At 49.8% G+C, this 24,461-nt stretch overlaps 1 protein-coding gene across 1 annotated transcript in view; it reads right to left on the reverse strand.

The window, feature by feature from the left end:
• Positions 1-24,461, reverse strand: part of LOC105561795 (roundabout homolog 2-like) — a 110,495-nt gene that overhangs the window by 50,583 nt on the left and 35,451 nt on the right. The window lies entirely within an intron of this gene.

The raw sequence follows: 24,461 nt of genomic DNA on the forward strand, positions 1-24,461 counted from the left end.
TCTTCCCCCGTTCCACGTAATCTCCGGATAGATTGAAAAGACGATCTTACGTCTTCCCCGAGACATTCAAATTAAGTTTCCGAAACTACTATCATTTTACAATTAATTAGGGGGAGACGTCGTCCTCGGTCGGGCCGGGATCTCGGTAGCCTAGTAGCAATTCCGCGCGGATTTACATATATTAATACTCTTTCCAACCGAGTAAACTCCGATTATTTGCTCGTCGTAAAATACAGCTCTTTGTTGGGCCAGCAATTCGCGTACTTAATCGACCATAGGTTTGACTAGAGACCCTGTAATCAGAGATCGGCCATAAGAGTTCGTCAAATTTCTGCGAGTGAGAGAGAAACATGGGCTCTCTTGTCTCTATCTGACGCTAATAACCACGCCTTTCAAATCACCACGAAGAATTCGTCGCGAGAAACGTCGCCCTAGCCACAGCTCGAACCTCCCTACGATCCGAGCCGGGCGACTTCTTCACCGACTCGGGGCATGTAAGTATTTCGAGGGAAACCTTTCAGACGACGTAAACAATAAATAACCAGCGAAAGAGAAACCGATACGAATCTTCCCGTTAATTAGAGAAGAAGAAGCCTCTCTAATTAATCGTAAGATTCATTCCGGTCCTGTTTTCACTTGTTATTACTATCGCTTTAGTTCCTACAACTCCTCGGTGAAACTACGAAGAAGATTCCCCGAGACTCGAAGACGTCTTACTGTCTACTTCGATGATGATCGATAAAGAAAGCAACGAAAAAAAAAGGTAGATAGTCGGGCGCGCCGGGAAGGGGGGAGGGGTAGAAGAAACGCGACGGTGTGTTTCCAACTTTTGAGTTCTTCTCGAGGCATCTCTTTATCCCGGAACTTTTCAGCGTCGTGTCAACGACAGCCAGACAACGACGACGGGGACGGCAGCTGCGAGAGCGCGGAGATACTCGGGACTCGCCGTTTCTTCATCGCTGTGAGCGAGCGAGGGAGGGAGGGAGAGAGGGGGAGAGGGACGTTCCTTCTCTCCGCGGGATCGAGAGATGCGCGAGAGAGTTTAGGCGAGTATTCAGTACATCGTGCATCGTGTATCTCGCTCCATTTACACGGTTGCTCGCGGGCATCGATTATTTAGCAATCACGGTGTTCCGCATCGTGCGCGGCCACTCTTGCCTCTCCGTCGCGTCCCCTTTTCACCTTTTCTCTCTCCGGTAATGGCTCCGGCTCCTCTCCGGTTGTGCCCTCCCCTCCCCCTCCTCCCCCGCTCGCTCTCCCGCCCGCCCTCTCGTTCTCTTGTTCTTCGCTTTGGCCCCGGAGCTCCGCTCCGCTCCGCTCCGGCCGACGCGTAGTCTGCAGGAATTTTTCGCCCAGCAGCGTGCATATCGTTACGGAATAATGCAACGGTAAGCGCTCCAGATAATGACACGCGTGTGTATGTGTGTACCGGTCGCTCGCCTCTCGCACGGCAAAGGGGGGAGGGGAAAAAAAAGGATCGAAGATTCTATCTCTTCGCCGGAGTACGGTACGTACGACCCAGGCCGCGAGCCGTCGCGGTGAAAAATCGCCGGAGTCCGAGCTGCCGCGCGCGTGGCCTCAGGAAGTGGAAGGTATGCGGTGAACGGCCGGTAGTGAGCATTCATTGAATTCAGGTAAGCGCGCCCGTCTCCGCGATCACGTTAAGCATAAAACGGCGCATTAATGCTCGCCCTCTCGAAAGGTAGCGCGCGATATCCGAGATATTAATTTTCGGGCGGTCGTACGCGGCCCGAGATCCGCGAGATCATTCGCCGGCGATACCGCCGTCTTAATGGTAGCCTCCCGGGCCAAGGCATACGATACCTACGATTTTACGATGCGAAACTATGCGACTCGTAAAATTGCGCCGTTTCCCGTCGACGTGCCGCGCGGATCTTATCGTGCCGGATCTGTAATTGAAGAGGACAATGACCGAGCGTGAGCGCGCGCGCGCGCGCGACGACGTGAAATTGGGGCGCACGTTTGCATAAAGGCACATAAAATAAAGCGACCCCACCGATTGATGGGACGTATCCTTCTTTTCTCTTGCGCGCGCGATCGAAAATACCCCCGGTCGAACGCGATCGCGAGGTAACGACGGGTCCGAGTTGTCTGAGGGATTGTTATCGGGAACGCTAACTCGGAGGGCGCGCGTCACGCTAAACGCGTTCGCTCTGATTAAATTCACATCGGCGGGGAGAGCTTACGGTCGAATCAATATCTTGGAAAGCAAACGATTTTGCGAAATAAAATATGCATTGCCATTCTCTCCGCTGCGAGGAGTCTCTCTCTCTCTCTCTTTGCTTTTATTCGCATTTCCGTCCCGTGCGCCGATCGAACAAAAAAGCGAGTTCGGTTTTACGCTGATGTTTTGCCGAGAAACGTTGCTGCAATTTGTAAACGGTGGCGTCTAATCGAAGAAATTTCGACGTAACAATGCGATCGTTATCGAAACGTTATTCGAAACGATAACCGGGCTCCTCCGCCGAGTTTCCCCCGCGACGTCCGATAAACCCGACGCCTGTAATTCTTTTTCCCCGGATACGCTCGTCGATCGTCCTCTCATCGTGATTAATCCTTTGAGTGCCGGCCGGCGTAGCCCGTGCGAAAAATACCAGACGTGTTTTGCCAGCGAACACTTTAAGTATAAATATCTCAGCTTCTTTGCAGCTCAGGGCTATAAGGTAACGTCATCCCGCGTCCGCTGTCAGCGGACCCCGGGCATTTTCCGCAAAAATCTCGACGCTGGACGCTCCGAGGAGTCGATCACCGAAACGCCCTGGCGTCCAGACGCGTCCGAGGATCGCGCCTCCACGGGAGCAGCACTGTCCATCCGAATGCACGCACCGATTCTTTGTCTCTTTCCAACTGTTACTTCAGAAAGAGACATAAACTAAGATTAAAGTTAAGCGACGTTTGGTGAAACCGGGCCCTGGTATCGGCGGTGGGACTCGCGCGTAGGACCCCGGAATGATAGCGCGGTTTTTCTCGACTCGCGCGACAAATCCGCCGCAGGTAATTACGAAGGCTCTTATCCCACGAGACACACTTCGAGACGGTCGCGCATTACGCACGCACGCACGGCGTTCTAATTCCATTCCCTCTCTCTCTCCGTCCATGTCGCGGAGAACCGTGTGCCGTAAAAGCGGGTATCGATAACGCTTCGACGCCATGCTCGGAGGCGTTGCAAAAGGCAAGAGAAAGCTGTAGCACTACCCTGGACGTGGCTGCGCGACGGCATGCAGCGCATACTCATTTGAATATAAATTACGCTCACCGAGCCGTGAGCGGCGGCGGCGGCGGCGGCGGAGGCGACGGCCGCGGCGGCGGCGGCGGTTTGTCCGGTTATTGTTCCGGCGAGATTCTCTCGCGCGAGAGAGGATACTACTTTACGTTGCCTAAAGACCGTTCCGAGATTCCAATTGCATCTCGCCTCCTCCCGGCGCGGCTGCCTCCTCGCGCCGACGATACGTCTCGCGGCGCATTGTGCAAGCGGCGCCGGGGCCCGTTCTGTGTGAGCGCGGGATTAACCCCGGAGTTCAGCGCACTGGGGGCTCGCGATTGTGCGTCCGTGCACCTATCGAGCGTGGCAAATTTTGCGAACGCGCTTGAAATAAGCATTGTGGCGCAGGTAAGATCGTACGTTGCGATATATAGAACGTATCCACCGTAATAACGGTTATATCGAAAATCAGACGATTGCTTAGAGGTGCGATTGAGCCGGGAACCGCTAAAACGTTCGAGTACCGTACGTGCGCTCTTGCACCTTTTGATTCCGAGTATTACGAATTTTACGCACGCGAGGCGGTTAAGCGGCGATATTTTACAAACAGACACGATTATTTTCGCCGGTGTCTTTCCTCCGTTACCCCGTTATCTTAGAATAGTGCACGCAAACTGTTTATATTCCGTTGTTATCGCTGGGATTCCGGTGCATAAATGAACGCGCGTTAAAACGGAATTTTATGTCCCGCACATTTGATCCTAAACATTGTTTCGCGTATGCAAAGCGCTCCCGTCCTCTTAAATCGAACGAATTATTTAACATACAGAGCGGCCGATCTCGCGCGCGGATAGTGTTTTGTCGAAAATCCAATCCTCTCCCCCCCGAGCATTCCTAATTAATGGACCGTGGCGCGGTCGCCGAGCGACGAAACGCGAGAACCGAGAGATGGTTAACGTCGCGGGACGAAGAAAGCGAACTTTACGAGCGTCGAGCGAGCCGCTCGCGAGGGCCTAACGAGTCATCTTCCCCGAAGTGTAATTCTAGCGCGCACGAAACGATCAATCGAATCTATTGTTTGCCGTACCGTTACGTACAATGACCGCGAGCAAATTCGACATCCTTGATTGTCCGGCAAATACCGTTGGACAATTCTAGATAGTCGCGGACGACCCTGCACGAGGGCACAAGACCTCGAGAACCAGCGATATTTCAGAGCCGGGGTCCTACCGCGAAAACTCGGGGCAAATTGCACCTCGACGGGAATAATTTGTCGCAATGGCTATCTAAAGACGCACAAAAAAATTATCAAGGTAAAAATTATTTTGCGCCAGCACGGCTGTAATCGCTGTACGTATATAACAAAATTTTCGTACGTATGCGTCATGGGATAGTTTTGGGAACGAGCACATGGACGAGCTGCGTCGTAAACAACTCGGCTAAAACGCGGCGCGGATTAAGCTCGCGGTAGCGTGACGTATAAATCCGAAATTCGCAGCGGGACGCGGTCGCGCTTGTAATTTCGCGAGATCCCAGGCGAGCTTCGGGAGGATAGGGAGTAGTAGTTGGAGCGATTCTACCATTCTCTTTCTCGCGCTCTCTCCGTCCCTTCTTCGCTCTCCGCGACCGCGCAACGCCGCCGTCTCCTACCCCCGGCATATTCGGGATTCAGCTCGTCGCTTATATTTTGGAAGCACTTTCGAGAGTGCGCCGGCGGCGGACGGATTTCGGTGATTGACACTGACGCAACAACTGCCGAGAGCCGCGCGGGCGCGAAAGAGCATCGTATATAAGCGGGAATGAGCTCCGGAACAAGAGCGAGTGAACGGGAATGGCGCGAGGGCGAGGGAGGGCGAGAGAGAGAGAGAGAGAGAGAGAGAGAGAGAGAGAGAGAGAGAGAGAGAGCTTTAATGCGGCCGGCGCGGCACGTATCGGCGATCGTGCCGGGGTCCGGCTTGATGAAATAAATGAACGCCAGTGGACGCCGACGGTCGCATCTTAATGAGGCGACTGTCACACAATGAGCCTACCCAATCAATTATATGCGGATCGCGCGCGGCGTGTTTCGTGCCCGGTTACAAGCCGCGCGCTCGTGTCGGCGAGACGGCGATGATACGTGCGCCCGCTGACCCCCCCCCCCCTCTCTCTCTCTCACACTCTCTCTCCCTCTCGGCATCGGATATTATTGGCGCGATCGCCGAGCCCGGCAATTACGATCACGCGACCGGGTCCCCGGATCTCGCGAGCGAGAAAACTGCGTCGCGCGCACGGTTGTGCGCTGTTGCAACTTTGCGCCAGTTTAGCCCTCATCCGTCAACCCATTTCCCGAACGCGAACGTTAATTATTTTCTGGAAAAGTCACGTTATGTAGAAAAAAACAACAACCAACATACGTACGCGAGCGTATAGATTTTGATAAGGGCTTTAATGGGGTTTCGCGAGAGTGGAAATTTATTTCGGGGGTGAACCTTAAATTGGAATTAAAAATCTTTTATCGGCTCGTCACCGTCACGCTTAATTTGACTACGTAAACGCCCCCGAAAACGCGGGGCGGGCGGGCGCGATTGAATTAAAAGAGCTCACGTACCGTCCTCCCGACGCTTCGAGACTGCCATTTCTCACGGTTACAGATAAACCGTCATATCGCGTTCCGCGACATGACGGCTCGCGCTGGCGATCGATTATCGATCCGGGCGAATCGGAGGGAAAAACCGCGGGCGCCGCGTCGCGCCGCGCCGCGTCCTGTCTCGTCGCGTCGCATCGCGTCGCGTCGCGTCGCGCAGGGAACTCCGACAGATTTGAATCCTAACGCTAAGTTATTCGCTTGTCAGCGCGCTCCCAAGAGCGTCGCGAATAGAATATGACGCCCACTTGTACAACCCATCTCTACATTCATTCCCATTTTTACTCCCACGCCCCGTCCATTCCCATGCAAAAGCGAGCGCGCATGTCTCTCATCTCCGACGACCCGTTCGGGGGCGTTTCTCTCTCTCTCTCTCTCTCTCTCTCTCTCTCTCTGTCTCGCTTTCTCGTCTCCTCGCCCTATCTCGTTCCCTCCCCCATCTCTCGGGAGAGATTCCCCCGAAGCAAAAAAGTCCCAGGGTCCGGGACAAGATAAGACATTCGGGCATGCAACCCGGGCGTGAAACGACCCGATCGAATGTCCCGCGCTGGCGTAAGCTCGTTCGCCGCCCGCGCCCGAGCTCTCTTCTCGACGAGAGATGCCCGATAAACCTTTATGTCGCCGTTCCTCCTTCGCGCCAGCGGCAGCCCCGGAATATGGGCGGCGCGGCGTGCGCGCGGAATTTATTGGCGACGGGCTGCTGCAACGGGCGCGAGTGCGAGCCCTCGCCCCGTCTCGTTTTCCGATAATAACCGGATGTACGCTCAAGCACTGGTACCGCGCAGCCGATTACAACGCGGCGACAACGTTATGTATGTTAAATTGCCTCGAAATTCTATTCATTTGTCCGTTTACGTATTTGGCCATCGTTGGCGGGATTTTCGCCACCCGGGCCGTATGGGCCGGGAAAGCGAAGCGGCGAAAATTTAGTTAATTTCCAATAACATATAATTACAACTATCATTAATCTATAACGCGGAATGCAATTTGTGCGCGCGATCGCAGCGCCGCGTAATCCGAGCGGGACCGTGACGGCGGAAAGATAGAATATCTGACGCGATCGTATCTTCCATTTCGGAGAGACCCATCCGTCCCTCAGGACCCTTTGGACCTAAATCAATTAAATTAGATTGTTCCCGGAAAGCGATCCTATGAAAGCAGCGATCCAATATGTCCCTGTTATTTTTCGTCTTCTTAAATCAATAAGTGGAATTAAGGCCCGCGCGGACCTCAAGGATAACAGTGGAACGAGCGCGGTGATTCGAATCGACGTTTCAATTTAAGCGATTAATCCAAGGGACAGAGACGACGGCGGAGACGAGAATGACCGGCGTAATAGCGTCCCCTCTCAAAGTAGGTAAATTAACACTTTTCTTTTTTCTAACGCCCGACGTAATAACGGCTCGGTTTCCAGGGGAAAATATTTCAAGGCGCGCGCACACGACTCCTTTTCCAGCCTTTCGAACGGACGGGCTCTTTAAACAACGCTCGCGTAACGCGATACAGCCTAGACCCGAAAACGGTTTTTGTCCCGTTCGGCTCGGGCTCGAATGTTTATACAGCACGCAGGCCCGGGAGGATCCGTCACAAAGGGATCGGTTCAATCGTTTCGGACGATGATGAGCGAGATACTCCCGAAAGAACCCCGGGGGCCTCGCCCCGGAAACGTGTCTACGAGAGGCGATCGTTAGCGAGAAACGTGCGAAGTCGACGCGCGTGGTGTGTTTCGCGTCGAGAAACTCACCTCGCAGCCGCGCGAGAGCTGCACGCTTGCCGCGAGCGGCGAAATTCCAGTTGGAATTTTTCGGAGCGGAGCGTTGCACGCGAGCGACCGGCCGGGCGACCGGGCGAGCGAGCGAGCGAGCGGGCGGGCGAGAAACGTATTTTCCCCCGAAACGGCACGTTCCCCCCGGGTTGGCGCTCTATTTTCAAGAGCGACTGAGAAAGGCCAAGGAGCAGGAAGAGGTGATCCATGCCCGCCATTGTTACCCGACACTGGGAACGCTCGACAGGAATAGAACATGGAAACCGACTCGCCTGCACCACTCGCCTCCTCCTCGTCCTCGCGACCGCCCGCGCGCGCTTTTGTCGCCGTCGCAGCGCGGCAATCCCCGCGATTGACACACCGCATTGTTCACGCCCGCGGCCGGCTATAATTTCATCGTTCCTCCACCTCACTCCCGTGATGAGAACGTCGAAGCTTATGCGTGCGTCCCCCGCTGCCCTACTGTCCGTCTTCCGTGGGACGAGGAGGTGTAACCCTTTGTGCGACGTTTTTGCAGTTACCTTTCTTAACACTCCGCCGACAGGACGCGTACGACTAGCAATTTTGCGGAGATTAATAATTATTTATATTCGTAATTGCGCACGCCCCTCCTTTATCATCGCTTTTTCAAAGGCTCAATTACACGCTTAAGGGGATCCTCGAGCCGCCGGCGAGCTCGATCAGTGTCGACGAGATAGGAGGCGGAATTAAAAACGTCAATTGTCGACATTTTTCATTCAAAGTTCCCACTCGGCCCGAGAAATTTATAGCCAATCAATTTGCATCTTTCACGAAAAAGCAGCAATTTTATTAGCTACACATTGCTCAGACCGTGATTTTGGATCGAATTCCAGCATCGTCGACACCATGGCTTCACTGACAATCTGACAGATGTTTGGCAGCGACCTCTCTCGAAAAAGCCTACTGCTCTTTTTCTCTTCCTCCAGACTTGGATTTCTGGACTTGCGTTTAGTAGAAGTAATCTTTTTTTTCTAGGCTATTAATCTTAGTTCTAATTGCACGATATTATCCTTATATGTTGTCCCCAGAGTATGCTGGTCCCAGTTTGTATATATTTATTGTAGAATTCTTGTATCGAGCAAATATTGTCGTCAAGTGTATCAAAACTTGGTAAAATTTTTAATTTTTTCCCCCGTTTTTGATATAAAGTCGACCAGCATAGTCTAGATTTTGCTGCGTACTTCAATTCCGTAAAAGAGTTATGCATTTCTGTAAAGCCAATTAAAAGATTACTTCTAACAAAAAATGTCGATAAAACAGACGGCTTTAGGATCCCCTCGAAGAGAAATCATATTTACAAAAAAATAACTTTTTAAAAGTGCCCCCCTTCGTGCACTGCTGAAGTTTGCTTGCTGCAACTCCAAGACGTATTAGGATCTTGTCAAAGTTCTGACTCTTTGTGTTCTTCGATACGGCATTCCTTTACTCGTCACTTTAACTTCGCGTCGTGATTTTACATTGATTTCCCGACCGCGGCAAAATCCACAAGTAACCCAAAGGACAAATGACCGCAGGCAAACGCTCCAAGACAATAAGATACCCGGGGCGAATGGAGCAGATTTTACCCCCCGTCGCCCCGAGACGAGCGGGATTGGAAAGAAGACGGAAATAAACGCTTACTTCAAGTAGAATCGCAAGCGGCCGACGGATATCATTGTCGATGCGTGGACCGGCTAAGGGCGTGTTTCACGTCCTTTCTTCGCTCTCTCCGTCCCGTTTTGTTCGGCCGCGGACGTGTTTCGTCGCAAAAACGTTATTTGAAAACGTCTCCCTCTCCGGGTACGGGGCTGATTGGGGTGCGCCACGGCGAATGAGGGCCACTTGTATTCAAATGTTTCACGACCCTTTCCCCCTCGGCCGGTCTTACGACCGAACGAAGCGCCCCGTGGCACGGAAGTGTGCGTGCGCCCGGCTGCGTGCGCGCGAGCACGTGCGCGCCGTGTACGTAGGAGTGTAATTACGCGTACGTATGCGTCGGCGTACACGCTCGTGCGCTCGCGCGCGCCCGCCGTCGTGTCCGGATGAACGTGTATATCGCGTGCGTACATACATGCGTGCGTGCCGAAGGCGTACCAGCCAGATCTCGCGGAGAAAGGCCGCCTGGCGCCGCGTGTTCCAGGCGACACCGTCCGCGGTAGAACGGCCCGAATTTTACGATTATGTTCTTACGTATACCCTGCCCCGATGTATATACACCCCGGGTGTAATTAAACCGGGAAATATTTAGCGCGACGTGCCTCACGTGCGCGCGCGCGCGCGCACGCGACTATGCGACTTACACGACTTCCCTGTATCGCGTCGACGCTACAGGGGTATTTCGTGAATTCGCCGTATAACGTGGGGGTGACACGTTGTATAGGCCGTGGTGCTTTTCCCAGGCAAGGGAACCCTGTGTTGTATGTACAATTTATTTCGCCGGAATTCTCACCCAAGGCGGAAAGCGCGTTAAATGTAAGTCCTTCGAAAGTAAAGTCTCGCGACGCTTGTTTCGGATAACCCGCGTGGGTTATCTCGACTACACTTTTATGTATCTTACGATACACGAAAAATATAAAGCTTTCAACACACGAGTCGAGAGAGAGAGAGACGCGGTTTCTTTTTTGCCCTCACGTGTCTGTTATCAGCGGCGCGGTCCTGGGGAGCGTATCTCTCTTTCGTTTTCTTCCCTTTATTTTAATAACGTATGTTCTCTCTCTCTCTCTGTAATTAAAAAAAATACGGACAAACTGTTCGATTTCTGATATCGAATCTTTCGAATCTTATGTCGCGCCGGAATTTACGACACCTGGTATATAATACGCCTGCTAGACTCCGCTAGACCGCGCGATACCCTTGTCACCGAGAAAAGCACTACACGTTCCATCTAATTGTATCCTCCCCTGGGCTGGTTGCCAGCGATTATGGGAGATAGAAAGCAATCCGCAATTTTCAGGAAGTTCGAAATACAATACAATTTCTGCCCCAGCACACGTAGAGGAAAACCGTAAGCTTAATCCGGCATGGGTATAATATCGTTGGTCTGCCGGGGAAAACCGTAACGGAATTCGAAGCTGATTAATTTTGAGAAAAGTAATGTTGCGAATTAAACCGAAATATAGACGCGCGCAAAAATAATTCACTTCGGAGCAGCACAATAATTAATTACGTACACCCGGGTGAAAGAGGACATCGAACGAGCGCCATGTAACACCCCATTAGCAAATAACGCGAATTGTAAACAACGCCGAAAATCTTGGCGCGAAAAATATCGCTGTTACAATGTCCATCTAATTTGCGAACGATCAAAGCTGGCCGCACAGGTATCGCGTAAAGTCCACACACATAGCTGCACTCACACGCGCACCATTTACTATTGATTTTCGCAGCTCGGGCGATAACGATCTTTGCTGCTTGGCTAATTTCGTCTTGCTATTTGTGGGGAAGGAATATGATAATTTCTAATACGCGATCGTGTTTCGAAACGCAATGTACGCGGTAAATTACACGCGGCACCTCGCAACACTACCTGCCGGCTCTCGCTCGAGTCGCGCGCGAATGACAACATAGTGACCGCGTGTACCCAGTGGCGTGTTACACCTCCCGAAAAACGTAAACACCGACCGCCGGGCGTCGAACGTCAAGGCCAGACCAATTCGTTACCGTGAATTGTTTACCGCGAAATATTTAACGCAAAACACACCGAATAAACGTACATGTCAAATATTCTTGTTCCAGATTAATTTCGGATAAATTAATTATTCTCGCGCGCATTAAATTTTCACAATAAAATTTACCTTAATAAATTTACCGGAATAAATTATCAAGTGAATTTATCCCATTTTGGAAAGACTATTGGATTCTGATGTAGATTGATTCATAATGGTTCCTTTCCGAATCTTCACACGTCATTAATTACAGTGGCAAAATTGTATATTTTCTAAATTAAACCACGGACACAATTAAATTACCGCGGAAGAAATGCGATAACTCTCATTTAATAAAACATAAAAATTATTCAGTCTCTCGGGATAAAATTTGAAAAGATAATAATTAATTAATTAATTAGAGAAGACGCCACTTTCGGTCAGGCTGGGTCTTGATAGCCTAATAATAATAATTCTATGTGTATATTTCTTTCGACTCACGTACTTAAACGTACTTAAATTGACAACCGCGCAGTTTATCAACCATACAATATTCACACAAAATTATTATTGAACTACCAAGATCCGGTTCTGTCAAAAGTGACGGTTTCTCTAATTAATTGTAGGATTCACACCGGTTTCACGTATCATCTATTCACGTTGCCCGCGATAAATTTTTGTTTTTTCCCAAAAATAAATTTTATTCCTGTACATTGAACGTTATATTTAATTTAAGTATAATAAAATAGGAATTAAGCGAGCGCTCCAATGTTTAGTAAGAAGAGTAAAAAATATGTTGCGTGTAACTTTTCGAGTTTGCCGTTAGTAAATCATTAACTCTGTGAAGTTACTCAATTTACACTGTATTACTAATTGCTGTAGTGCAAATAGTGTCTGCACAGAAATCAAGAGATAGTCAACTAGCCGACAAAAATTAATGTCATCTGTAAAAATTAGCAGTCATTCGATACACGTGAACGACGTTACGAGTGAAAATTACACGAGTCGATCGCGATCGCTTATAATTAAAGGCCGTCCAGTATAAACTTACAATACTCTACGACGACTTGTTTAATGAAAAAGCTATTGTGCTCTAAGACACACGTGTTCGCCCAATGTACCACATAAATTAGAAATATTACTTGCACCGAAGCCAACAACAATTCTACGGCGAGATATTTGCTAAGAGAAGCGAATCTACTTTATACCGTGGAACGTGCTTTCCTACGAGTTTCCTGGTATTTCACCGTGTAAGCGCGAGTGTTAAACGGCGTGAATTAGATCGCAATCAATTAGTAATGCGGCTAATCGAGATAATCCCCGGGATTTTTTCCGCGGGAGGCAGCGAGAGAGGCGTTACAACCGTTCCCGGTGTCCTTAATCTGACGAGGCGCTATTCACTCCGAGGAAGCGCTTTAACTACTTCCCCGTAATCAACAGTCATCGCGAGATTCGCAGAACGTTACGTTTCGTTCATTCAGCTTTCCTCCTCGGCCGTCGGTTATGCACCCACAGAAAAAAATGTCGGATCCAATGCTATTACGCTTTCAATGTATCACAAATTAGGATCGATGTAGCACCAATCACATTTATTATAGAGAAAGGACTATTTTAATCTTAAATGAAAAATTCGAAAATCTAGAATAAAATGGTAGTATCATATTTTGACGAATATCGTGGGGGGAAAATTTATTCTAAACGCAAGAGTATATAAAGTTACTCTTGTCTCAATATAGTAAGCCAATCTTTTTCAATTCGATAGAGGAGAATAAGAATTACTGATTTTATTTTGATATTGTCTTACTTTTGTACCAAGTGAGGTTGTGAGAAATATAAATGCGTCAATAATACTTTTTGTCTCGGTAACCGAAATCTTTTCCGAGGGTGCAGTGTCGAAGGAATTTCCAGGACCACGAAATACGCGGTTAAACATTAAAAAAATTATTTTAATTCAATGGAGGAGAATAAGAATTACTGATTTTATGTTGATATTGTCTTACTTTTATACTAAATAAGATTGTGAGAAATCTAAATGCGTCAAGCATACTTTGTGTCTCGGTAACCGAAATTCTTTCCGAGGGTGTGGATGTCGAGCCGGTAGCGATGCCTCTAGTTTACAATGTTATCGTTATTTCCGCTGTCCGCCGCTCGTTGCAATTATCGTCAATTACAGCATAATCGAAACGCCGGTGTAACGTGCACGCTTGGCCGAATATGGGGGGCACCTCGCTACTCGCCTAAACTTATATTCGCCATCTCGCCCGGCTCGTATATACCCTCTTTCTCATTTTCTGGGTAATCTTGTTCACGCTCTTCTCTTCAGACTTGCGCGCCGTGAACACACACAAACACACGCGCGCGCGCGCGCACACACACGTATATGTACACCGTAATCTTCGTCATGAGCCGCCGACCAATCTGCCGTAAATTCGCCAAAATGTAACGTCAAGCGGCAAATACGCGGACGACCTCTTACCCGACGCACTTAGCGCATTAACGCCGAGGAAAATTAGTACAGACTAGCACGGCGAAGAACGCGCGAGGCGGCTATTATTTGCGATTATAACACCTATACTTAAAGCAGACAAATTATAGGGGAAAGGGAGCCCGGATGAGCGCGGCGCGAATAGGAAGTATCCTTTCTTCGTTGCACGCGAATATGTTGATACCGCATTCGCACGGTGTTATTATCAATTATAACCGAGTGTCGTTATTAACGTTTACACGCGGGACAATTGGGTCGAATTGTGCGTTTTTATTTAACGCCACTGAGCACGGTGGCTGGCTCCCCACGGGCGCCGCATCGTTCGAGGCACCGCTTGTATCTTGCGGTATTGTTCTTATTCCAGCGCAATTCGTCACTCCCCGACAGGGTCGGAAATAATATCGCGCGAGGGAGGGAATAGACATTAATACTTATTTCAGAAATTTAAATTAATCCGGTCGCTTCTCGATAAGAAGTTGCTAATGCAACTCCTTATCATTCCATTTATACCAGCTATCATTTACAAGAAGATTTATCTGGCGCCGAGTCGAGCCGCGGTTGGTATGGAGGAATTAAATATTCGTGACGCGCGCGAGAAAGCGCATGCATCAAAACCGAGATAAAGCCGAAGAGACACGATGTAAGCGATTAATCAGCCGAGGGCTCACAAGTTCTCCCCCTCCTCTCCCTCCCAATTGCAGCCCGACGCCCACGACGGCGGCGACGACTACGACGACGACGACGACGTCGATTTCTTTCGTAACCGCCGAAAGGAAATCTACGATATATCACTGATTACCCGCGAGGTCCCGGATAAGCGATAGACAGAATAGAATGGCTGTTTCGTTACATAACCCGGAGATTTGATGTAACGGGAAAACAGCGCCGTGGACCCCGCCGGCGCGTCTCTCCCCGTCGGATGGTAAACGAGAGGATACGCGGATTGGGCGAGCTCGTCGAGAGTTGAGCCGACTCGACCCCCCCGACTCGATTCGGTTCGAATCGGCCGCCCGATTCGATTCGGTGCGGCTTTGGAGTCGAGAAACTCGGGATCCGGCTGCGACCGGCTGGCTGTATACGTATTAAATAAGTCGGGGTACGACATAGGGAAGAGAGAGAGAGAGAGAGACAGAGAGAGAGCGTGGTTACCTCGTTAGAGGTATCCAAGTCGCGCACAGAAGTTCGAGCTATCGCGTTACTACCCTCCGCGGCGCTCGCGTTTGTTTTGAGCTTTCGTAAGCTCGCTTCGGGCAATAGAATGAAATTCTCCCCGCGGGCGGCTCTCACGCCAAACTTAATTTAGCCACAACCACCATTTTGTCGCGCCGTTCCCGCGAGGGTGTCAGCGGGGGAGCGAGCGAAGAAGAGCGCGCGAGAGAGAGAGAGAGAGAAAGTGGCCCTTTCTCTCGACTTTATTCCTCGGGAAGATGTAATCAGGAAAAAACTTTTTCCCGCGACACTGATCATACGTCGGTTTATTTTGAGCTCATTTTAGTAATATCTTACGCGAGCGATTGCTTTGAGAGACGACGCGAGGAGGAAATTGGCACGGGATGAAGATGTTCGTGCGTGTGCCAATTTTTTTCTACACACCTCCGCCGAGTACTCCGCGCCATACGGGAACGTCTATCCCCCGAGCCAGGGAATTACTCAAGTAGATTGAGGGATTTGTACGTCGAAAAATATGGAATCAATTAATTAGCACTTCTTGCCCGCCCGCGTCGGGGGGCTCTCGCGGATCAGCTAAATAGATTTAAGGATTTCTAAGATTAGAGATACGAAACTGATTAATAATCATCCCCCATTTCGTAGCCGCGTTCGACTTTCGTGATGAAAAATGTGCTGCGCGTATATTTTAATAATTACATATTACCGATGTTTATAATATTAATAATAATATTGGTAATATTATAATATATTTTGCTTATAATGTAAACGCCAATTTATTCACCAAAGTGCAGTTATTTATTCAATAATCCCGAGCAAGATTTTGTATTAATTAACACTGATTGCGGAGAGAGAGAGAGAGAGAGAGAGAGAGAGAGGGGGGGGGAGGGGCACTTAAAGTCAAATTTTCGTCAAAATCGAAATTGTAAAGCTCGCGTCAACGAATCTGAGACACCCCGCGCGGACGACCATTACGCTTGTATCCGACAGGAACAATGGTGGTTGGAGAATCCGCGCGCGGGAACGATCGCGCGGTGACCAGATGACGAGAGGGTGAGCGCGCGAGGGGATGGGAAGGCGAAGGGAGGTAATCCAGCGTTCCGGATGGAAGCGAAAGGAAGAGTGAATCGTCGATCGGATCGGATTCCGCGATTCGCCGATCGGCGGATCAGCTCAGCGGGAGATGAAGAGGGGGAGGCGCGGAAGGGACGACGATAAAACTCGCTCTCGCGCGCCGCCGAGAGTCGTTGCAGTGGCGCGGCTCTCGACGAGCGGAATATCAGCGAGAGAGCGATGGATTAAAAGCTACAAGAGATCCCCACCTTTCGTCGGCTCGTCCAGGGCATAGGTAAAGAGAAAGAGAGAGAGCGTGCGAGCGAAAACGCCATGTCGCGCGGCACGGCGTCGCGACGCCCCGCGCCGCTCCGCTCCGCTTCGCTCCGCGAGTCGGCTAATCGATACGCGCGCGCGAGAGACGAGCGAGCGAGCGAGCGAGCGCGAAGCGGAGCGCGAAAGGGGGTCGGGAGCGAGCGGGGAGGGTGTCTAGGTGTTATTTTATCCCTGGGTCTTTTCGGGCGGTGGAGAAAGAGCGAGACAGAGGGATAGAGGCGAAACCGGGGGAAGCTCGGGAGAGAAGGGCCAGAGGCAAGGGGAACCCGGGGAACGAAGCGCGTGTGCGCCTAATTGACGAATTCCGCTTGGAAATTTTTGCCGCGCCATACGCGCCTAATAGACGCGCACGCCGAGGATCGCGGACGAAAGTTCAATCACGAGGGATGACAAACGATGATGATGATGATGATGATGATGATGACAAGGAGGAGGAGGAGGATGACGACGACGACGACGACGACGACGACGGCAATCCAATCCGTAGAACCCTCTCTTTTTCTCGATGTAATCGCGATATCGCGCGAAATTGCATTGCGCTGCATCGCATCCGGTTTATCTAGCGCACTAACGAGCGCCGCTGTTCGTTCCTTTTCATTATCGCAATAGATTCTCTCTCTCTCTCTCTTCCTTTTTTCTCCTCTCTCTTCCTCGTTCTGTCGTTGGTGCAAAACGTTCGCAGATATATCGGTATAAAGAAGTTTATTAACCCGCGTGACGCCGTGAGGTAACTGCGCAGCGCTCTCGTGGATCGTACAAGGAGGGAGAAATTTGTATAGTCATCGGGCACGAGTTTTGCCGGCGTGCAAAACCTAAGCAAAACCGCGAACCAGGTCGCATCTGGTTTTATCGATTTAGTAACATTAATATATATTTCTGCCGGAGTATATTTCCACCGGAATATATTTGCTGTACAAAATATATAAATCAGAAGTCGTGCCACGAACCCGCGCGCTCGCTCCCGGCTTATGAATTATATTAAACTTACACTCGGGCTCAACGTTTGAGTGCCGAAATATCTCAGTTATCAGGACGCGCATATAAATCGTTATACAAGTTTTTGATTCAGTGTCTGAAACGCGGCACCCGGCGATATTCTCTCCCGTCACCTCCGATAACTGCCGGTTGTTCCAGCGTCCCCGGGAAGACCCTTAAAATTTTATGCGACACACGACTGTTTCACATTCGACGCACTTGAGAGAAGAACATCGATCCCAATTAGTTTTACAAGATCAGACCACGCACCACCCCCCGTTCCTTCGTAGCCGAACAACAGCCCGTAAATGCAATTATGCGCGATCCGAATTGAATGCGATAAAACCAATTAGACGCGAATCGGTATAAAATCGACGTCCGCTTAATGCAATGGCTCGCGGTATTAAATAAATCCGTATAATCCGGTGTTTCCGAACGAATTGGACAACTAAATTGTAGGCGGGCGGTAGTTCGTAAAACGCATAATAAAATGCGGTAAATAATTACCGGCGACGCACGGTTCATTGTTAATGTTAAACAGCTCGGCGCGCCCGCCGCGGCAATTCCGGATGCGCGCGCGCGCGTCGCGAATTCGCAACGGGACGAACAACGGGGTCGAAATTCCCGACAGGAACTGGGCGTTATCGCCGCCTGTTTATACAGTTGTCGGACAAACATCACGGAATCTTTACCCCAGTCCCGTCGCGCGCGCAAAAGTAGAGTTGAGAAAAGTTCCGCGCGCCAGAGATGCAGCTAGGGTGACGCAGCCGAGTGCAACGTGTCCCGCTGAGTCACGCGCGAGATTCTCGCCAAATTTATCAACATCGATCGGCACCTCGCGTTCGTTAACTTACACCCCCGGCTCTTTCACGCTAATAGAATCGCAAACACGCTACTCCGGGGCGAGATAAATAAGCCGCACGTATTATTATTTTTTTTTTTCGAGAAAGGAAACGCGAAGAGAGGAGACGCGTGCTCATTCGCGTGCCCGAGCGCACGTCTGATTGCGACGCGACGACGAGGTGGAGACGAGGCGTGACTGGGAACCGGGGGGGATTATGATAAAGTTTTTCGCGAGTGAACGCCCGCCGAAGGGACGCAATCGCGCGACGAGATTATAGATTCTTCCGCCGTTGAATGTCGCGTCAGGAAAATCGCGCCATTGTTCGGCGCGGTGCAGCGTCATCGGAGAGAGAGACCCGGCGTATTCATTGCCAAAATTTTGGTCGCGCACGGAAGATGCGGGCGGAGAAAATACGGCGGTGGGAAGAAATATGACAGTACCGTGGGGGGGAAAGAAGGGGCGGAATTTACGTTCGCATTTCGCTGCTAAAACGTGCATTATTAATTGCTCTTTGAACGTTTCGCGTCGACGCGCGACTATAGTCGCGACGCCCGTCTCTGCCTCTCTTGACTTTTTACCGCGGAGGATTGGGAAACGAGGACGAATAAAAGTTGGCCGGTTAACTAGCTCGGCGGTTAATCGCCTCTGGCCCCGGCCAGAGAATAATTTTCGATTTGGGCGCGGGTTAACAAAGAGCAGCGGCGGCGGTTTGCCTCCCAAAGGAAACTACGGCCACGGCAAAACTTGTCAAACCGGCGAGCGAGCGGGCGGCACGTGTTGTAAAGAGCGCAAGGTTATAACCATTTAATAGCCCGGCCAATAATGAGGGTTGTCCGGGCACGTAGTTCGTAGTAATATAGAGCGGGTCGAAGAAAAAGTGTAGAAACGGGGCGCGAGTGGAGCCGTGAAAGAGCCTGGCTTTCGAACGTTGGCACAACGGGGAAGGGAAATGAGAGCGAGAAAGAGAGAGAGGGGGGGGGGAGAGAGAGCCAGGGGGGCGGACAGATGTATGCACCACGTGGCGCGGTACGTGTCGGCGGCATAGAAAATGGGGGGTGCACCCCGAATAGTCCATTCGTTAGATCATACAGTAAGCTCTCTCGGCGTGCATTTGTTCCCGCTGTACCTTCGTCCCGTTTCCTCCTCCTTGGTATGCAAGCACGCATGCATGCATGCATGCAACGGCGGAGAGGGATCGAAGGGGAGACCCGCGCGCGCGCGCGAGGTAAGTGAAAACCGATAGAGTTTCTAACGTGATGTATAATTATTCGCGGGCGGATTTTAAAGGAGCCGGGCGAGCCGCGCGGGTCGCGCGAGCGGGAGCGTGCGTATTTAATCGGGACGCGCAGACGCGCTAAACGTTAACGGCGGTGTATTATAATTACGGCGTGTAATTGCAGCGCCGATATTGACGGGGAAATCGTTTACGACATGTCGATTAATGCATCTTAATAAATATCGTTTAACGTATTCCGCGATAATTTCGAGTACGGCGAACGAACGGCCGAACGCTTAGTCGAAATAATATCGTACAAAACGGAAATGAAATTTTCAGAAGAGAGAGAGAGAGCGATATTATATATCGCGTCTCATAAAATAAAGAATTAAACGCGATAAAGCTTTCACAGTCTTGCTCTTTCCCTTTTTATTATTTCCCACCCCTTCTCCAATTTCCTTTCACATTCCCATTCCCAATTGGTTTTACCGTCTCTGCATCAAATCAATTACCGTCAGACCTATAATTGCCTGTCACCGCCTCCGTCTACGATTTCTTACAAAGGGGACCCGTGTAGCCGCCGACCGTGGTCTTTTTCGTGACACCGGTTAAACTTGGTTTAGCTGTAAGTGTGCCTATTAACCTGTAATATATCCCGCATTCTAATGAGATGCTCTGTGCAAAACACGTCGAGCAACCAGCTTTTCAGACGTTACTTTCCGGGGCATACACATTTCTGCGCAAGAAACACTTGAAAGAGGCTATCAAACTTTGTCAACGACCGCCCAACTGTTCTTCAATCTGCGCGGAGCTTCCGATGCGCGGAATTAATTTTTCTCGGCGCGCACACGAGCCGCGCGAAGAAGCTACCGCGCGAAAGCCATCGGCCAGACGGACTGTTATCGCACAAAGACGTGTGAAACCAGGAGCGCGGCACCAAGGGCAACGCGACGAACGGAGCAGGGGAAGCTTGAGCGCGGCGCCATTCATTAATCCCCCTCGAGCTTTTTCCATTTTATTGGCAGGACAAACACGCCGCGTCACATCCGACGTTGTCGCACGGCTGCGAAATTATTATCTCAATAGTCCGATGAATAATCAGCCGGCGGCGACGCGTCGCGCAGTTTTTAACAATCGTCCGTCCGCTCGTCCGCCCGGATACACGTCCAGCTGACGAACCCGAGGTGACGCTCCACTAAAAACATATCTGTCTCCGTGGCCGTCCCGATATCGCCGTCGCGAGACGAGCCGGAGGAGACAGGAGGCACGTTATAGCCTTAATGAAGATTAAATAGCAGCGACATTATACCTATTACCACCTATTTACTCCAATTTATCTTCATTTTCTCCCGTTTATTCTTTGGCGCTCTCGACTCCCCCGTCATCCTCGGGGCCCGCCGTCGCCGTCAGTTTCGGAGCGTGAGGTGCGATAGCGTCGCATTAAAATAAACAACCTCAGACCCCCCGCCCCCCTGATAACGTTTAAGGGGAATAAGTACTCGCCCGTCGCCATGCTAATCTGTCAAAATTCAGTCGTCGCATCTATCACGGGGAGGGAACGGTTCAATTTCGCCCGGCGTTTCTTGGCACGAGCTTCGGTTTGTACTTGGGATATTTGCAAAGTTGGGGAACACCAAACTTGAGACGTAGACTTCGAGGGAAGATACGGTCGGGTTCGGTTTTCCGTCTTTATCTTTCCTCCCCTGTTCAAATCATTTCGCGAGGCAAAAAAGCGGCAACTTGATTCAATTTAAAACATCTTCGGACGTATATATGTAGTATATTCGTATATACGCGTCCTGCGAAGTACAAAGTCACTGTTTTATACATTTTTTTTGCCCGCGACATGTCCTAACTTCGATAATTATGCCGCTGGAGCTCGCGATTCGCCGAGTTTGCTTAATTTCAAAACCGGGCTCTTTGCCTCGGCCATCATTTCTCTTTATTTCAGCTTTAGTTTCACCGGCGCAAACTTGAGCCGAAGCCAATTATAAATTTTGCAAGGTACGTCGAGAGAACATTTCTTTATATTCCCGTTAGGGAGGAAGACATCTCGGATGCGGCGCTATATTACACCGCGATGTAACATTGCGCTTCATGCAACGCGCGTCGCGTCCTGTCGTCTAGGGATAATCTAGCTACTAGTCAAGGGGGATCATCCTCTATCGTTTTAAAAATATATCTGGGTCATCCGCACGTCTGTCGTGTTTCTCGGTTACGCGAAAGCGGCTCCGCTCTTGCGACGGCTTTATACTGAAAAGTGTATCGGGAGACTCTTGATAATTCTCCAGCCGAGAAATATAAATCACTGTCAGCGTGATAAATACGTTACTTAATTTTTTGAAAAAAAAAAGGCGAGACTATGCGTAAGCATATTTCACGACGATAAATTGCTCATCGGCGTTCAACGTGGACAAACTGCGTGTATCAACAGAACCTACACTGATAGAAAAAAATTGTTGCAGTTACCACAATCTCACTATAATTTATAGTCAGTTTAGGAGCCAACCACATTCGTATAATTCTTCAAACTACGTAAGTTACGGTTGACCTAACAATGCATTATAGTTTTCATAGACACAATATTGGTCTATGCAACTTATGATATTTTATATTTACTTATATTTTATAGTAATGTTTTTAAATAGTTGGCATCACTGTGCCTATATGGTAGCTATTACTGATATTATAGCAATAATTACTATAAAAATGATATTCCTGACTATATTTATTTTGCTATGCAATTACAGTTTCAAACACACCATTTTCTATCAGTGTATTAGAAGATTTTCAAACGGCGGGTCCACTTATCAAGATGCAGAAGCAATATCGTTATGTAATAACATTCAGGATATGTGAAACAGAGAACGTCATAGTTATCTAATGTACATTATTAACCGGTTCTATGCAAATTTGGAGAAAGTGTGACGATTACGTCATCACGGGCGTGTATCATAAGACTATCATAAGACACAATGAGGAGTCGATATTAAGTCACGTTACAATTGACGGGGATACGAGCAAGTAGATATTAAATATTATAATCCCTTAAGCCTTATAAATGTTTCTTCAAAACATTCCGAGGTGGAATGTTTTTGAATGGGCAAAGGCGAAAAGAGGAACCGGTCCGGGGTACACTAACAGGTTCCCAGAAAAAGAGCCCCGTGTCGTGCTCGACGCGAAAAAAAATGGGCGTAGCGGCGCCCATGGTCGAGCGAGGTACATGACTATTGTGCGTAAGCTCCCATTATAACGCGGTAAGCTATGCATTATACGGCGATAGCCCGGATCGAGAAGCCGTGTCCGCCTGTCTCCGCGGCGTGCCGGGTCGCGTTCCGTATAGAGTGAAAAGGGGGCTCGGGTGGCGATCTCCGGGGCCTATTTATATTATGCTAGGAGCCGGAGAGAGTGCAAGTCGAGACAGGGGGGGGAAAGAGGGAAAGAGCGACCGGCGCGAGCCGCAGCAAAAACAACAAAGGGGCGCGAGAGACGGCTACTTGGCGAATCTAGTTACCGAGAAAGGCGAGGTTCGCGATGCTTAAAACTGCGACGGAGGAGAACGCGACAAAGCCCGAGAGATCCTCGTGTCTCTTCGCACCTCCGACTTTTTTTCTCTTTCTTCTATTTTTCCCAAAAGAACGACAGTGACTCGAATACCTCGCAGGCTATAATTCTATGAGATGAGAAGTTTGGTTTCCTCATTATACAACGTTGAATTAAATTTCCCATTCATCGAATCGATCGCCTTTGTTTCACAGAATAAAGTAAATCCTTGCGCTTTTACGAAATTAATTTCGCTTTACGAATAACAAGAGTACCGACTGTTTTACGCCTATACCATTAATTTATTATTAATAATTAAAAAGACCGAGGGGGGGCTCGCGAGTGTCTCTTCCGGGCTGTAACTCTATGAAAATAATGTTAAATTAATTTTCCATTCGCTGAACTGACACTCCCTTTGTTTTATAAAATGAAGTAAAGCCCTTTACTCTTTTAAATTAATTTCGTTTCATAAATAACAATCATTACGGTTATTTTACACAATTGCCTATTACTGATTCATTGCCAATGATCGCGCCGACGCTTGATTTACGCGAGAATAATTAGCACCAAAGATTTAAGGTTTATCCGCGATGCATTAATATTATACGTGACGGAACACGGGGATCGATCCGAGGCAGATCCAGCCTCCTCGGGCACGGGGCTGCGGTCCCCCCTTTTACGCGTTCGGCATCCGAATAATTACGGCGTAGATACCACGGCGGAAATTTTATCGCGACGCAATATCAATATTCTGGAGATTCCGCGAGACAGAGGCAGCCGCGCGCGCGCGTTCCGGTCCGTTCTCCGCTAAGCACTCCCCATTACGGCTGCATATTTAACGTGCGCTGTCGCATAAATGCACGTTACGGATAGCTGCGCGTATTACAATAAGCAATTAACGAGCGATATCGTGTTCTATAAATTACGAGGCTCGGATGCATCGGCGTAACCGATGCTCGCGTACGCGAAACGCGAAACGCGCGGGTGCATCCCGTGATACGTGAGCGCACGTGTGCGCGCCGGTGTACACGGGCGGGAGCGTACACGGGCGGGTTATACATACGAACTTGAAATAACGAGCCCACGGAAAAGGGAATAACATGGCAATGTGCGCAATCCGCTCCCCGCATTATCGGGATTCTCCATTATCGTTCTTAATCTTTCGTAATGCGCGACGCGCGCATTCGCGATTTCCTATTTCGCCCTTTTTCACCCTCTCTCTCTCTCTCTCTCTCCGCTCTTCCTTTCTCTCCCCGACGGTCATACGTTCCGATCTTTTTCTTGCGCGCGAAAAATATACGGTTCCACGACCGCGGAATAAAAATGGAAACGGTCCAATCGCGACGGGAACGGTCGGATATTCAATAACCTGATATTCAATATCGCAACGCGCCGGAGAGAGTCGGCCGAGTTACACAGATGTTTCTCCCGCAGCCGTGTGTACTCCGCCGATTCCAGAAACGCTACATTGACTCCGGGGCACTAATTCAATTTGTATGGCATCTTTTCTCGAGATCATAATCGGGATTAGCCTGAGCGCGAGAGCGAGGTGACGGGGGCTGCCGCGTCAACGGGGGGGGGGGGGGG

Source organism: Vollenhovia emeryi, unplaced genomic scaffold (assembly GCF_000949405.1).
Source record: "Vollenhovia emeryi isolate VEMERY1.0 unplaced genomic scaffold, V.emery_V1.0 DF939200.1, whole genome shotgun sequence".
NCBI lineage: Eukaryota > Metazoa > Arthropoda > Insecta > Hymenoptera > Formicidae > Vollenhovia > Vollenhovia emeryi.